Source organism: Rhinoderma darwinii, chromosome 4, assembly GCF_050947455.1.
Source record: "Rhinoderma darwinii isolate aRhiDar2 chromosome 4, aRhiDar2.hap1, whole genome shotgun sequence".
NCBI classification, from domain to species: Eukaryota; Metazoa; Chordata; class Amphibia; order Anura; family Rhinodermatidae; genus Rhinoderma; species Rhinoderma darwinii.
In genome coordinates this window covers 75,382,987-75,399,006 of record NC_134690.1, presented here as the reverse complement: position 1 = coordinate 75,399,006, position 16,020 = coordinate 75,382,987, and the positions used below count along the sequence as shown (strand labels likewise).

Here is a 16,020-nt window from a genome sequence, read left to right as displayed (position 1 = left end):
TTGAATCTGATATTGTATTTGTACACTAAACTATTGTATTTAGGATTTGTCATCAATAGCCGGATAATTTGCCATGGCGTGCTATGCAAGTCGCACTGCTCTCCACCCTTCTCACACCCATCCTTGTTCTGCACCATCAGGCATCCAATTCCGCTTCTAGGGCCAGCCGTGGCCACCTGCACCCAACTGTCCCCCTACCCAGGTAGCCAATGATCACCCTGACCAATCTTCATGACCCAGTGACCACACTGTCCAACAAATTTACAGCAAACAGAAGAAAATACGGGCCAGCAATCCTCATGACAATGTGATGACTTTATTAGAAAAACATTTTATAAACCACACGGCATGTTGACTTGATGATACAAGACCGCTTATGCGCTTCGAAAGCCAACTACGTTCTTTGCAAATGTACGCCATCTCCTCCAAACAGTCAATTACATCCCAAGTCCAGTTCCTTGTGCTGCATGACTCATGGACGCCCTATCCGTGGCGATATCCGGGTCCCTTCCACTGCTTCTCGCTTCAGTCCTGTAGGCACAAAAACATTCTGCAAGTATTCATTGTCACCCGTACCTGCAGATTCTGCTTTAATGATGCAACCCACTCAACTCATTGTCTATTGCATCGTTTACGGATGCCTCTTTTAGATGCGACAGATGTATTTTTTTTTTATACTTACCAGCCTTCTTTACAGGCACCATCCCTTTTTATTGGCACCTGATCAATAAGGGGGTCCTGGTCCACCACCATAACACTGCAATACTATACAAAATCTCTTCACTCAATCACTAATAACCTCCTCTGCCTCTTTTCCCTCTGACAGCTACCCAACCACTCAAGCTGCAACGGCTTCCATAGACATCTCAAAAACTAGACAAGCCTTTCCCCACTTATCGTTCCCAACATTTCCTGGGACAAGTGTGTTTAGGTAGAAATCAACAAACATGTTTCCTGGCCCCAAATTTTACCCCCTCTTTCCAGTAAAGGATTGGCTTTCGGTATCACGCCTCCTCGCTTTTGCCTTTTTGCTTTATCCTGCTTAAACATTTTTTTCAGCACCTTACTTGTCTTGCCCATTAGCCCTTCTATCCCCAACATCAGACCACTCATAATCATCTGACAGATCAGAATCAGACTCAACCAGCTACTGTTGCCTTCTTCTGCTTCTCTTTACATCCAGATGCGCTGCTCCTGTAATTCCAAACATTGTGCCAGTACTCCATGTTATAAACATTTTGGCAACCCCCCAAGATGTCCCTCTCCCATGTTGAGATTATGAGGCCCTCCTGGGATAATGTTGCCCTCACCGACCCAGGAACGCTGCGCAAGGACCCTGGCACTTGGCCCATCATTGTGCCATGTTCCCTCAAATTTTTGCTAGAATGATACCATTGAGGATACCTGCCTTGCTTCCTTGATGCCAGGATACTTCTTACTTCCAGCCATCGGCTCCAAACAATCCAGTATACCCCAAGTCCAGGTTCTTGTGCTACATGACTTGTGGGGGCTCTATACGTGGCAATATCCCAGCCCCTTCCATTGCTTTCCGCTTGAGAGCTGTAAATATAAAAACATTCTGCCAGTGTCCATTATCACCTATGCCTGCAGATCATGACTGTGTAATGCAACTCACTTAAGTCCTTTTCTATTGCATCATAGTGGTATGGCCGCCTCCAGTTTCACACCAAAATATTAGGCCTAATTTAGGCCTACTGAACTTCCAGCCTGTGGCGCCGTGAAATCGAGGTCATTGATGGGCCCCCTAGTTACTACTCTCCCTTCCTGAAGCCATTGTAGATACTTTAACCAGGCCTTTACACATCGCAAATGTTCTTGGCAGACCAAAGCTGTCTAAAATTCCACTACACTACCCTAAGTCCCCTCATCCAATTACCTTACACCTACGTTCAGTCCCAATGTGGCCAGCATTTTGGACAAAGATACCCCTAACTTACATTATGCCTATTCCTACCAACTATCCAAAGTTCCCCACTGCTATGCCTTTCTTGGCATTTTGCCCGCTCATCACTTTTTCAATGTACAGAGCTACTGGTGGGTACTGTATATAGTAACTAATGATGGTCATACCGCATATAGATGAAATATTACTTCAGAGAGTCCCCCTGGCAGCAGGCAGCCGATCATAAGTATTTCTGGAACAAAAAGTATAAACTGTAAAGATATTATGACGTGCGCTTAGTATGGTTCATCATATCAACAAATATATGATCTGCCTATTGACAACCTTGGAGAATTTGTTCCCACATTCTTGTCATGTGTCTCTATAGGAACATTCTGGATGACATCAGATTATAGAATTTCTATAGGTTGTTATTTGCTATAGTACTTACATATATACAGTGGATCTTCTAGCATGTCGGCTGTCACTGGTGCCACATATTCAGATGTTATAAATATCTGTAAAATACATAATGGGTTTAATGCACATACATAAAATAGCCCCATATCTGTAATGAATAATAATATATTTACTTTCACATATTTCATTTTCTATCACAGGGTGAGTCCAATGCCCCTCTGCCACACAAATAACACCAGCAGTATAATGGCACATGATAGTTGGAGGACACTGGTATAGATTTGGTATCAGGGACCAGGAGCTTATCGTTATTCTTCTATATAATCTTATTCTTAGTGGAAAACTTCTAATTTGTCTTTTGTGGAGTCTTTTGGACTGGAGTAGAGAGAGTAGAAAATGGTAAATTGTGTTTCTGGATTCAACAGACAAAATAATTATTAAATTGATTTTCTGACAGTTTCAAAAACCTTAGTATGAGCCACATATGTCTAAAAATAACAAATAGCCCCTACTAATTTTTTTAATTCCCTGTTGCTCCTGCGCTGGTGGTTCTGTTGTCTTTAGTTACTAGGCCACAGCGGTCATGTCTGTGTGGATGGCATGTCACGTGGCAGCTATTGTGTCACATCCAGGGCCGGCCTTAGGTTTATTGGTGACATGTGCAGTATCTGTGACGTCCTCCCCCTTATGATGCACCACGTAGTGTCCAAATAATTTAATCATACAGTGCTCAAATAACATCACCCAGTCAATAAACTAGGGATTGAATCTTTCTGTTTTTTTATATTATAGGTTTGGGCCCTAAATGCCGGATCGGGAGTGTAAGTTGAGGGTGACCAGGCCATCAATGGTGGTAGTGCTCTCTTCAGTATTGACCAGTAATACGCCCTATGCGATCATTTAGAGATATAGTTAATAAAATACACTGACCTCGGACTCTCCTACTGAATTTGTCCGGCTGAATGTAGAACATTATGTGAGGTGAGGAGGAGGGCTTTGCTTAATCTTTGATCTGGCCTCCTGGGACGTGTGGTTATCATTAACTCTTATGAGGAATTAATTCTAGGAGAAAGAAAGTCAATGTATTAGGACAAATCTCAATCAATGGCAACATTTTCATCTAGAACAGAGTCCAGTCCCCAACCAGTGTAAGATTACCAAAGGGGTATATAGGGGTCCAGGGATTTGGGGTGGCCCACAGCTCTGGGGCTCCATACGCCCCTGAAATTGGACAAACAATAACGGCGCAGGGAGCCATTGGGTTCCTGCCCTGCCGTATGATTTCGTAGGCCATGGCCTAATTCAGACCTATAGCCAACTAGGCACCCGGAGTATACTAATGATATCAGAGGCCCAGCATGATGATGTCACTGAATCACTCCGTCTGTGCCAGGCCTTTGATTTTGTAGGAAGCAGAATGTCTAACCCGGTTGGTTGTCTATTAGGTGAGTAGCATTTTTTATTTTATAGGCGCAAAGGGGCCACTATTAATATGAGGAATAAAAGGACTGAGTCGGGGCTTACAAAAGGGGGCTTCATTACTGTGGGGCCATACAAAAGGGGCATTCTGACCCAGCACATACAAAAAGTGTCATTCTAACTGTGGAGGGTATTGGTGGACACTGCAACTAATAATAGACGCACCTTGCATAGATGAAATATTGCTTCAGAGAGTCCCCCTGGCAGCAGGCAGCCGATATTAAGGTGTTCTGGAAAAAACAATAATTGTGTCGTTTTATTTCTCCAGACAGACGTATGCTCAGTATCGATCACCCAACAATGAAGGAAATATACACTGGGGCTCATGTACACAGCAATTTCATGTGGACGGACCTGTATGTGGCGCACAGACTGCAGTACCGGTAATGTAGACACTGTGTGCACTGTGTACTGCCTCCATATTCCAACAATGTATTAGGAAATTACATAAATAACAAGACCCCTTTATATTACTAATACCATAATATCCTCTTTATGTAGCATGTCTATAATAATAATAATAATAATAATAATAATAATATAGAGCTGCAGCAAAATTCCCAGCGTTTACTTTTGCTACATGTGGATAAGGTTTTGAAACTGTAACTATTCACCTGTAACACTTGTGAATTTTGCCGCTCAGCAATTCTGCAGCGTGTGAATTCAGCTTTATGCCGTAGAATATAGTACTCAAATAATGCAATCATACAGTGCCCAAATAACACCACCAGACAGATATTGTCTGCCACACTGTAATGTAATCCATTATTAAGGGAATGTATCTGCACCCTGAGCAGTGCCCTTTATTTTTTTTACATGAAGAGTGGGATTGAGAGTTCAAGCAATGGGTACCCCAGACATCAAGACCAGTGGCGCCCCATTCAGTAGTGACAGGTGATGCACCCAGTGTAACCGCACAGGTCGCACACCCCTAAGACCGGCCCTGGTTTAACAACATTGGGGAATTAGTTCCCACAGTCTTGTCATGTGTCTCTATAGGAACATTCTGGATGACATCAGGTTATAGAATTTATATAGGTTGTTATTTGCTATAATACTTACATATATACAGTATATATCCTAGCATGTCGGCTGTCACTGGTGCCACATAATCAGATGTTATAAATGTCTGTAAAATACATAATGGAATAAACATAAAATAACCCCATATCTAGAATGAATAATAATATATTTACTTTCACACATTTCATTTTCTATCACAGGACGAGTCAGACATTGAAAACATTTTGTAATGTTAGTGTAAACCCAGAGAACACAACTATAGGGGTGAAGAGGTTGCAGTCACACCCAGGCCCAGGTGTCCATGACTGGTATTAGGGGGGTCACACACAATCTGGGCAATTTACAAATGCCAATCCCAAATGCCCCATCTCCTAGAGGAATCCTGATTTTACTTTTCACCCCCTTAACTGCCCTAGACGACCAGATAATTTAAAAATAATCCCGTAACATCCTTAAACCACCAGTGAATTTACACTGAACCCTTTCACTGCCCTAGACCACCAGATAAATAAAAAAAAACTGTATAAAAAGATTTTGTGGTGGGATGGGGGTGGGTGCGAGTCTAATTTGCTTGTTGCCTAGGACCACATTTTCCATAAAACCAGCCTATTGTGTCTGTGGTGTCCAGATTATATATGGTATATGGTGATTGGCGGGACCTGGTATAGATTTGACATCAAGGCCAAGGAGCTAAACGTTATGTCTCTATATAAACCAAACCTTAAAGGAAAATCATGGAGAAATGTGGAGTTTCTGATTCTCTTTTTGTTTTGTGGCGTCTCTGGACACATATAATTTGGATACATGTAATGAATATACTGGGCATGCACCAAGTTTGCTGACAACAAATAAGTTTAGGTGGCAGCTTAGTCTGGATCCATAGTTGACCACATCGGGTTTCCAGGCTCTTGGTCTCTTTTCCTAATATAGTACAGGTTTGTAGCTTGTCAGTAATAAGCGCTCAGTACATTTTGCAAGGGGCATTTTTTCTATTCTTCCACCCTTAGCATTGAAGTGAGGAATATTAGGAAGTACAACCTTATTTTCTGAGGGACAATTTGAAAAAACTGAAATTGGCTTCTTGGATTTCGGTACCAGAGAAAATATCCATGATTACTAAAAAGCATCCAGCCAGTAAATATGTGATATAACTTGTGTAGAGATACAATAAATATTCGGCACTTACCTTGGACTCTCCTACTTTCTATGCTGGGCATTAATTGGGCGCTCTCCTTATTCTTTGAGCAGCCCTCCTACACCTGGACCTGAGGCCATGATAGAGCGCTTCATTGTGCCGTTCCTCTTTTATTACTCCTGGAAATGTAAGCAGAAATTGACAACCGGGTGCTGCTATTTCCTTTTGTCCATGGCCATGGTCTGATACTATACAATCAGTGCTGATAGTTTCAGAATGGTTAGGGACATGGCCTATAATTGTTGTATGGTAAAAATGCATTAAAAAAATGCATAAAAAGCTGCAATACTTTGTGACAGATACTCTCCGCTCTGCTATAGTATTCAATAGTATCTGCATCTTAAAGATGCAGATACTATTAAATGTGGCATCACTACCACTGTAGCAGCCACAGCGGCTGCTAGCGGCGACACCGGCCATGATGGGCACCCTCATGTCCGCTGTCGCTGCTAGAGACGCCACGCCAGTGAGAGAAGCGCCCAGGCGGAAAGGCAGCTGCTGAGTTGCCTGGCCGCTTCTAAAACACAAGCAGTGGAAGGGAGCCAGCGCAGCGCCAGATTCCACCTGCTCGAGGGATGCGCCCTATGTAATGGCACAGGTCTCACACCCCTAAGGCCGGCCCTGGCTACTGCTGAGCCTTATTAGGATAATATACGGTAGCTTTTTAAGACTATTCACAGCCATCTGGTAAATATTCCTATTTTTCTCCCGTAGCTATTATAGAGGATTTTGTATGAGTCACATCTATGAGTGTGTATTTATGTGATCAGCTGATGCCAACTTGAATCCGGTTTGTTCCATCGATTATTCTTTTATATTTGTATACTTTTAACAAAGATATGTTTTTTTATTTGGAAAAATGTTATTCTTTATAGGTGATATATTAGTCTAATAATAGTTTTATATATTAGAGATGAGCTTTTTGTACACACATGTAAACTTGTTTAATAAGCTACAATTATCTAGATGGAAGACAGTCAGAAGAATCACCTCTCCCCAAATTCTCCATTGTAACTGAGAAAATACAAATAATATCTCATTTTAATTACAATATAATAAAATATGTAAACAGTGAAGATAATATAAATGAGTTCCCTCTACCAACTAAGGCTCTGTTCACATGTGCTTGCTATTTTCGCTGTACTCCTTTATCATAGGAGCAGAACCACTAACAGAGCCTGCAACACAGATGTAAACAAAGACTTAGCAGAAAAATTAGACGTCATATTGAAAACTGAAAAACTATAAAATTATAGAGGATCTGACATCTCTCTGGACATGTCTGTTCTAGAAAATACTTGAGAAGTCACATTCCACATTACAGACAGCTTTTTTCTATTGACTTTATCAAACGCCCACGTAAAATGCACCATCGGAACAAACCGCCCGCTTTTTCCATTGAAATCAATGGGCAGATGTTTGGAGGCGTTCAGCCTCTGTATTTTCAGCTATTTTTCGGGGTGTTTACGGCCCGAGAAACGTCTGAAAATAGGCTGTGTGAACATACTGTGTTGTACTAAGTTGTAACTTTAATGAGAAAATATGAAACATTGAAATCTGAATGTAAAATCCACATGTTCAGTTGTTAGTTGCATTAAGCAACCCCAACTCCCGACAATCACCAGAAAAAAATCCTTCTAAAATCATATAGTTGTGATGAGGTGTTCGTGTGGTTAGAAATTGCTGCAGTAATGTCCAGTGTGAATCTGGCCTTATATGAGATTTCTAGAGCGTATATATTTCATGTATCCAGTAACATGTAGAATTAATGATAAAATGCTGCATCTTACCTGTCAATCACACAGTCAATCACAGTCCTGGTCCAGATATCATTGGCAGAAATTGTAGAAAATATGTAATCCAGCTGCACATAGAACCTAACGACTAGTACTGTCTATGACATCATCAGTGACATCATAAATGGCTGCAGTATCAGTTACATCATCGATTATCTCCTACTGCCTGGATAGACTGTCTGTGTATACACTGGATATAGGCGTTACATGGGGCTGCTGTTTTATAAACATGGAAGAAAGATACATGTGTTATTATAGGGGCTACGACTAAGAACATGTAATGTATGAAACATGTAATCTGTTACTAGATGGATTTTATACTGTTATACAGATGTAGCCATCTTTAACTTGACTCTGATATCTTGTTGCAGCGTGATACTTTCTTGATCCCACAGCACTCCGTTTTTCAAGGGTGCGTGAGTAGGCTTCCACGCTAATGTATAAAAAATGGGAACTCAGCACTCCAAGGTATTATGCAATAAGTGATATTTTATTTCACATATAGCGAAAAGTAGTAATCCAAAAATAATGGCGCCATTACCCAATAGCGACCGAGGTCACAAGCGCCGCATATCTGTATCCACGGTCGTAATCCGTGTCTCAAGAAGGTCGAATGTATAGACCGAGAGAGAGAGAAAAGACCACGGCGCCACATAGTGCAGTTCAGTAGGGTAGGCTAATGGAAGAATGAAGATACCATGCTCACCAGAAAGCCATAGGTAATGCGCGAAATAAATCCACGGGTGCTGCTGCCAGATCCGGACCGGTTTCCAAAGGTAACCGCTGGTGTATAGTAGATAATTGTAGAAAAAAGGGGATCTATAACGGCGCTGCTGCGTGGACCAAGTCAAATGGAGAAATAGTAGTCTCTGGAGAAACGAGTAGTCTCTTCTAATTTAAAAGGGTGCTTTATTGCAACGCGTTTCGACGCCGAACTGGCGTCTTCATCAGGCATAAAATTTTGTTTAAAACAGGCTGGTATATATATACACAACACTGGCTGATGATTGGCCCAGTTCAGATGGAGCAAAAGTGGAAAGCAAACCCCCAAAACATGGCGGGTCAAAGTTCACAAAATTACCAGGTACAATAACAGAAATAATCAGATTATTGTACGATTGGACAAAGAACATGTAGTTAGGTAAAACATTAGAATAATAAAATACAGAACAGGGGATGTTTGCGAGATGTTACATGTCAAAGGTTGTAGCGGATCCGAGAGACTAAACATTTACAGTATAGAAAGTTCATCTCATAGTGCGGGCGGCAAAAGGTAGTAATGTAGCGTTGTTGTGTTTCTTTTATTCAGTGTATTGGTTAGTACAGTGAATGTTGATTTGTTTGGGTAAAACCGGGCTGTAGTCAAGGTGATCGTTTTGACTACGGAAGCCGAGGCGGGCCAGAGCAGCATGCGGTGGAACGCATGGTGGCACGCATATTGGCACGCAAACTCCGGGGGTTCGCGTGAGACGTCATTAAGGAGAGGGATGGGCAAGGACAGCTGCTGAGGAGGTAAGTAGAAATATTCGAATGTGTGTATGAAAAGAATTTAATTCAAACAGTATGTATTCAAAAGGTTTATTAGCGGCTAGGAAAATGGTTAGTTTAAAGAGAATATGGTGAACTCTTTATGGTCTCATAAAAAGATCTTTTATGTAAAGAAAAATATTTTTTGTGGGTTTTAAAAATTAACGTACGTATCGTGTTGGTGTGTGTAAGGACATAAATACGAAATTTTGGGTTCAAGCAATTCGGATGGTTTTACACTGGGGGATTTTTGTATATGAATGTTGATTAGAAAGTCTCCGGGTATCAATGTCTAAGGAGGACAATAGTTTATTGTGTATTTAATTGGTAGGTTTTAATAGGAAAATCATGTAGATGTGTGTATGTGCGTCTTAGTGTGTAGGCTAGAAGGGTCATGATATCTCCTAATTAAGAGGATTAATCGATGTTGATATGGCTAATCTAAAGACGACTCTGAGATGTCGTTCAGGCCTCTGGGATGTAGTGTATTCATTTTGAATATCCAATAATTTTCCCTTTGTTTCAACTTGTTAAACCTATTTGGGACATCTGGGTGAATATGTTCAATAGGAGTAATTCGGATTTCATTAAACTGACATTTGTGTATTTGAGCAAAGTGGCGAGATAACACTGGTTTTTTAAAACACAGTGTAACATTGAAGCGGTGGTTGTTGACCCGGGTTCGTAGGCATTGGGTGGTCCTGCCTATATACTGTAGTTGACAGGGGCATTCGATAAGGTAAACGACATACGAGCTGCCGCAATTGAGAAACGTTCTGATTGGGAAGGTTTCATCGGTAACGGAGGATGTGTATGTGTGTTTGTTATGGTTGATAATGTTACAGCATAGGCAACGTGGGCGACCACATTTGTATGATCCTTTTAGATCTGAGAGGAAGTTAGTGCTGGGTGTTAGGCACTTCTTAATTCTGCTAGGAGCTAGGAGGTTTTTAAGAGTTGAAGACCGCCTGAAGGTAATACTGGGTTTCATTGGGACCAGGTCTTTCAGGTATGGGTCGTTTTTAATGATGTGCCAATGTTTCCCTAAGATAGCTCTGATTATCTTGCTACCTTTATTGTAAGTAGTGATAAAGTTGGTATTGAAGTTCTTGCTGGGTCCAGGATTTCTAGGAGGCGGGTTAAGGCGGGAGTTTTGCGTTAGTTCAGTGGCCTTATGTCTTGCACCTTTTATTAGTTTTAGAGGAAAGTGTTTGTCTTTAAAACGTTTTTCAAGGACATTGCACTCTTTATGATAGTGGATGTCTGTGCTGCAGTTCTTTCTGATCCTCCTAAATTGTCCGAATGGTATATTTTTCAGCCAAGGGCGGTAGTGAGCGCTTTTAAAATCGATGTAACTGTTAACATCTACCAGTTTGAAATGTGTTTGGGTGATAAATTTATTGCAATTGCTATTGTGGCTAATTGTGAGGTCTAGGAACTCAATGGAAACGGGAGAGAAGTTATGCGTAAATGTAAATCCATAATTGTTATTATTTAGGGTCTCAATAAAAAGGGAAGCTTCATCAATATTTCCTCTCCAAACTAGAAATAGGTCGTCGATATAGCGTCTGTATAGTAGTATATTGTTTTTGAATGGGTGTGTGCCATGAATGTATGTGTTTTCAAATGCTCCCATGTAAAGGTTTGCGTATGATGGTGCAAACCGGGTGCCCATGGCGCATCCTTTGACCTGGTTGTAAAAATTGTTGTTAAAGCTGAATGTATTATGGTGAAGGATGAATTTGATGCAATTGATTAGAAAGTGGACTTGTGACTCAGGAATTAAGGTATTGGATGAAAGATAAGAATGGGCTGTTTCTATGCCTTTGTTATGGGGGATATTGCTGTACAGCGCGGTTACATCTGCTGTAAGGAAACAAATTTGGGGTGTAGAGGGGTCAATATTCAGATTGTTCAGGTCTCTAATTAATTGTGTGAAATCTTTTAGATATGATGGTAGGGTCAATACAAGGGGTTGGAGGTGAAGGTCAACAAAATGGGACAGGTTACTGGTAAGTGAACCTATCCCAGAGATAATTGGACGTCCTGAGGGGTCTGTGAGTGACTTGTGTATTTTTGGTAGGTGGTATATGAAGGGCATATTTGGGAATGGGACAGACAGAAACTGTTTTTCTTTTTTAGTAATTAAACGTTCAACGGCAGCGGATTCAATGAGATTTTGGTATTCAGATATATAGGAGGAAAGTGGGTTGGTGGTGAGTCTATGGTAGAATGAGGTGTCACTCAAAACCCTCATAGTTTCGCCTAGGTATTCGGTTCGATCCTGGATGACTATGCCCCCTCCCTTATCTGCCGGGCGGATAACTATGTCTGCATTGTTCTGAAGGGTTTTTAAAGCCCTTCTTTCATATGAGGTCAGGTTGTCTGGGTAGTGTGATGGTGCTTCAATTGACCTAAATTCGTTGGTCACCAAGGTAGAAAAGGTTTCTAGCATAGGTCCCCTGGTGGTAGGTTGGGTAGAAAGTTGATTTGGGGTGAACCTCTACTGGAATGGCGCGTGAGGAGGCGCTATTTGGGGGTTCTTCGGTATTATAAACTGGAGAGGTGGTGTGCTTAGCAATAGCAAAATGTCTTGTCAGGGTAAGTTTTTGTATAAACCTATTCAGGTCCATAAACAGTTCAAAGGTGTCGATTGCTGCTGTTGGGCAGAAGGAAAGGCCTCTGTTCAATAGACTACATTCGTGGGTGTTTAATGTATAAGATGATAGATTAAATAATTTTATTGTGGGACAAAGTTTCTCTTTTTGCTGAGGGATGGGTGTTGGTTTGTTTCATTTTTTTCCCCCTCTCCGTCCTCTAGGTCTATAGCCAGTTTTCTTTTCGTAGAGATTTTTTGTAACTTTGGGAAAAAGTTGGTGATTGATTGGGCTTTGGGGCTCATAATGAAGGGGATCAAAATGTCTTGACTCATGATCGTAGGGGTTAAGGGTGGCCTGACTAACTGTGAGGGGACACCTAAAAAAGATGCTGCCGCATAAGTGAAGTCTAGGGCAGATAGGGCTAAGTTCGTGTCGGAGTTGATGGTAGTGTACTTTTGGGGTAGACTGGAAGCCTCTAGTGGTTCATGAAATAAAATATTGGGTGACGTTGAGATGGGGGACTGGGGAGAGTTGTGAATTGATAATTGTAGTAGGGACGAGATACCATCCTCTATAGAGTCGTTGAAGGAAAAAATGGAAGAATTGTTAATGGCGGGTATTTCCATTGGTTCAGTTGTAGAGAGTAGTCTGGAAAGATGGAGTTCCAAATCTGAGGATTTGAAAGTATTGATAGGTACTTGGTGAATTAAGTGTCCTCGAGAGCAAGGTTGGTTTATTGCGAGAATAGGAGTGGTATCATCGACTGGTTTGTTAGGGATACTATTCGGAAGGTGGTTTTTGTTCACCACAATGTCATAGAGTTTTGTTAGGGAGATTGACCCATTGGTTCGATTGGTAGGTCTAATTTTTGAACTGTTCCTGAAGGATCGACCATAGGTAGTGGTTAACTCGCGTGGAGTGGTGGGGTCTGCCTGAATAAAATTGTTCCCTTTAGGGGCAATATTAAATTCGGGCATGTTGAGGTTTTTGTGAGAGATGGGTAGGGAACTAGGTCTCCAATCACCTGAGGGATTGAGTGTGTAATCTGCTCGATCTCTTAGCAGTTTAGACCGAAACATTAAAAACCTATTTTCTGATTACTACTTTTCGCTAGATGTGAAATAAAATATCATTTGTTGCAGCGTTATATCACACAACAAAAGCCATTGAAAAAGTCAAGGTAAGGGATTGTTTATTTAATGCGTTAAAAGTCAAGGTAAAGATGGCAACATTTGAACTAATAAAGGATACATTTTATTGAATTTCGTTTTAGGCTACATTCACACGACAGTAAAAATCAATGATGTTCTATGGGTGTATTCACACAGCCTTTTTTTAACCACCCGTGAATATTGGCCTTCAAAAAATAGGACATGTCCTATTTTTGGCCGCTTTCACGGCCAGACGGCCCCCATAGGAGTCAATGAATCAATTTTTAACGGCTGTCAATACATGTAATAGCCGTTAAAAACGGTTCTGTGATATGGGGATTCTAGAGGCAAGGGAACTATTGGCTCCCTTGCTGGCTGTCGGTGGCGCAATGACACATACTCACCGATGCAGCGCCGTCCTCTACAGGTGTGGTCTCTAGTCTCATGGGTCATGCATCGGTGAGTATGTGAGGCATTCAGGCAGACCAAAAATGTTGGATATTGTTGCGCCCACTACAAGGGTATCATGGCGCTAGTACAGGGGACAATGTTGTCAACTGTAGAAAATTTTTCGGGACTGTCCTGAATTTACAGAAAGAGTCCTGGAAGATTACTACAGGGAGGGCGGGAAGGGGTGTGGTGCTTTCTCCGGAGAGGTGTCTGTGTCATCATCTACAGGGGGGCTGTGTGCCATCGTCTACAGGGGGGCTGTGTGCCATCATCTTCAAGGGGGCTGTGTGCCATCTACAGGGGGCGGTGTGCCATCATCTACAGGGGGCTGTGTGCCTTCATCTACAGGGATGCTGTGTGCCATCATCTACAGGGGGCTGTGTGCCATCATCTACAGGGGGCTGTGTGCCATCATCTACAGGGAGGCTGTGTGCCATCATCTACAGGGAGGCTGTGTGATCAGTTTTTAATGGCCATTTTTTTTTCACTGTCATGTGAATGTAGCCTAAGCTCTGGATCGCATCCATTTTAATGCTCCATAAAGTTACCAGACTATTATCCGCGCACCGAGAGTTTATTGGACACATGGACGGCCTGGTGAGCAGATGAACTTCTTGTTTCTTTGTTTGGATGTAGGAATCCTTATCCTGACTCTGATAACTTGCTGTAGCGTGATAACTTATCACCAGTGGCGGATTAAGTAGACCATGGGCCCTGGGCTGTTACCCAAACTTGGGCCCCCCTTCCTCACCACCGCCGCCCTGCCGCGCCGTAACTATTTTTAACACTACCTTTTTGGGCAAGCATTAACAGTGTTACGATTTCCTTTGTCGCAGTGCGGTGTCCCTACATACTGACAGTATCACACTGTGCAGGGACACAACCTCCTGACAAGGGGAATTGTCTATCAGTCCTGGACTGCAGAAAGACTTTTTGTGAAATACAAGGATTCCTATAATAAACATGTCAGGAGAGGTGACAGATTCTCTATAAATCTAGTGACTCACAGGTGACGACGTCTCAGATTCTAGTAGTTTTTTTCCTCTTTTCTTCTCCATCCGGTCCAGCGCTCATGACGACTTCTCCCGGCCATGACTAATTTTTGCAGAATTTGCCACTCAGACGTCTCCTCACTTTTCCAACATTTCCACACCTATAAACGAAAATAAAGCTATCATGGTGCCACACACTGTACCCCTAAATATAATAGCACCAAACACTGCGCGCCTGAATATAATAATACCACACACTGTAAAACACCACATACACACAGCCCCCTGTACATAGTGCCACATATAGCCCCTGTAGATATTACACACCCCCATAGATATCGCCATACACAGCCCCCTCTATATATCACACACCCCCCCGTAGAGAGCGTTACACACAGCCCCCTATAGATAGTGCCATACAGACCCCCTGTAGAGAGCGCCACACAGCCCTCCCCCTCTTGTAAATAGCACCAAAAAGCCCCCCCTATAAAGAGCGCCACACACATACCACTGTGGATAGCACTACACAGCCCCTCATTGTATATAGTGCCGCACAGCGCTCCCCCTTTGTATATAGTGCCACACAGCGCTCCCCCTTGTATATAGTGCCACAAGGTTACGTACACATTTAAAATCTTTATATTATATATATATATATATATATATATATATATATATATATATATATAGCAGACATAGAATGGCGACAGCACACTGCGACACTAATGCCACCTAAACCACTAAATATAAATAAATATGCACTAAAGCTAAATCTACTTACAAATAGGGAGGTTCTTAGTGCACATTTTGATCAAAAAGTGTTAGCCCACCTGCCACGACAAGGCGACCTCTGTAAGGTGGGAACCTACGCTGCACATACACCCAGAACTGGGACTAAGCCTACATATATACCTGGGGATGGTAGGATCCAGCATTGAATTGATTAAAATCACCCAGGGCAGAATGGGAGGAGTGCAAGAACAACAAGTGGAGGCAGTCACTAACCCCACATATATGGATCCCATAAACACAACAAAAATTTGTACAGCACATTCCAACTAAATGATACAAAATGTATGCAGGTGCAAGAACACCTGTGACTGCAGATATACAGCAGACATAGAATGGCGACAGCACACTGCGACACTAATGCCACCTAAACCACTATATATATATATATATATATATATATATATATATATATTAGTATGTGTGTTTATCAGTGTGATTGATTGATTTTATTAAAAAATATTTTTACTTTTTGAGATACAGCTGCTTTGTATCTGACAGGATCAGTGACACGCAGGATCCACCTCAAATCTATCACATCTACGATTATAATTTAGCGCAGGGCCCGTTTCACTGATCCCGTCAGTCCTGCTGACCTGACGGAAACCGGATACAAAGCAGCTGTATCTCAAAAAGTGAAAATATTTTTTCATAAAACGTAATTACAAAGTTGCACCAAACACACATTTTTATTA

General features: G+C 41.8%; 1 long non-coding RNA gene across 1 annotated transcript; it reads right to left on the bottom strand.

Moving 5' to 3' along the window:
- Window positions 1-2,354: 2,354 nt before the first annotated feature.
- Window positions 2,355-4,935, bottom strand: LOC142760730 (uncharacterized). The gene is made up of 4 exons (XR_012883378.1): window positions 4,865-4,935; window positions 3,968-4,032; window positions 3,254-3,385; window positions 2,355-2,421 (listed from the first exon to the last, which is right to left on the bottom strand). It is a non-coding gene; the product is annotated as an uncharacterized LOC142760730 (long non-coding RNA).
- Window positions 4,936-16,020: the final 11,085 nt, after the last annotated feature.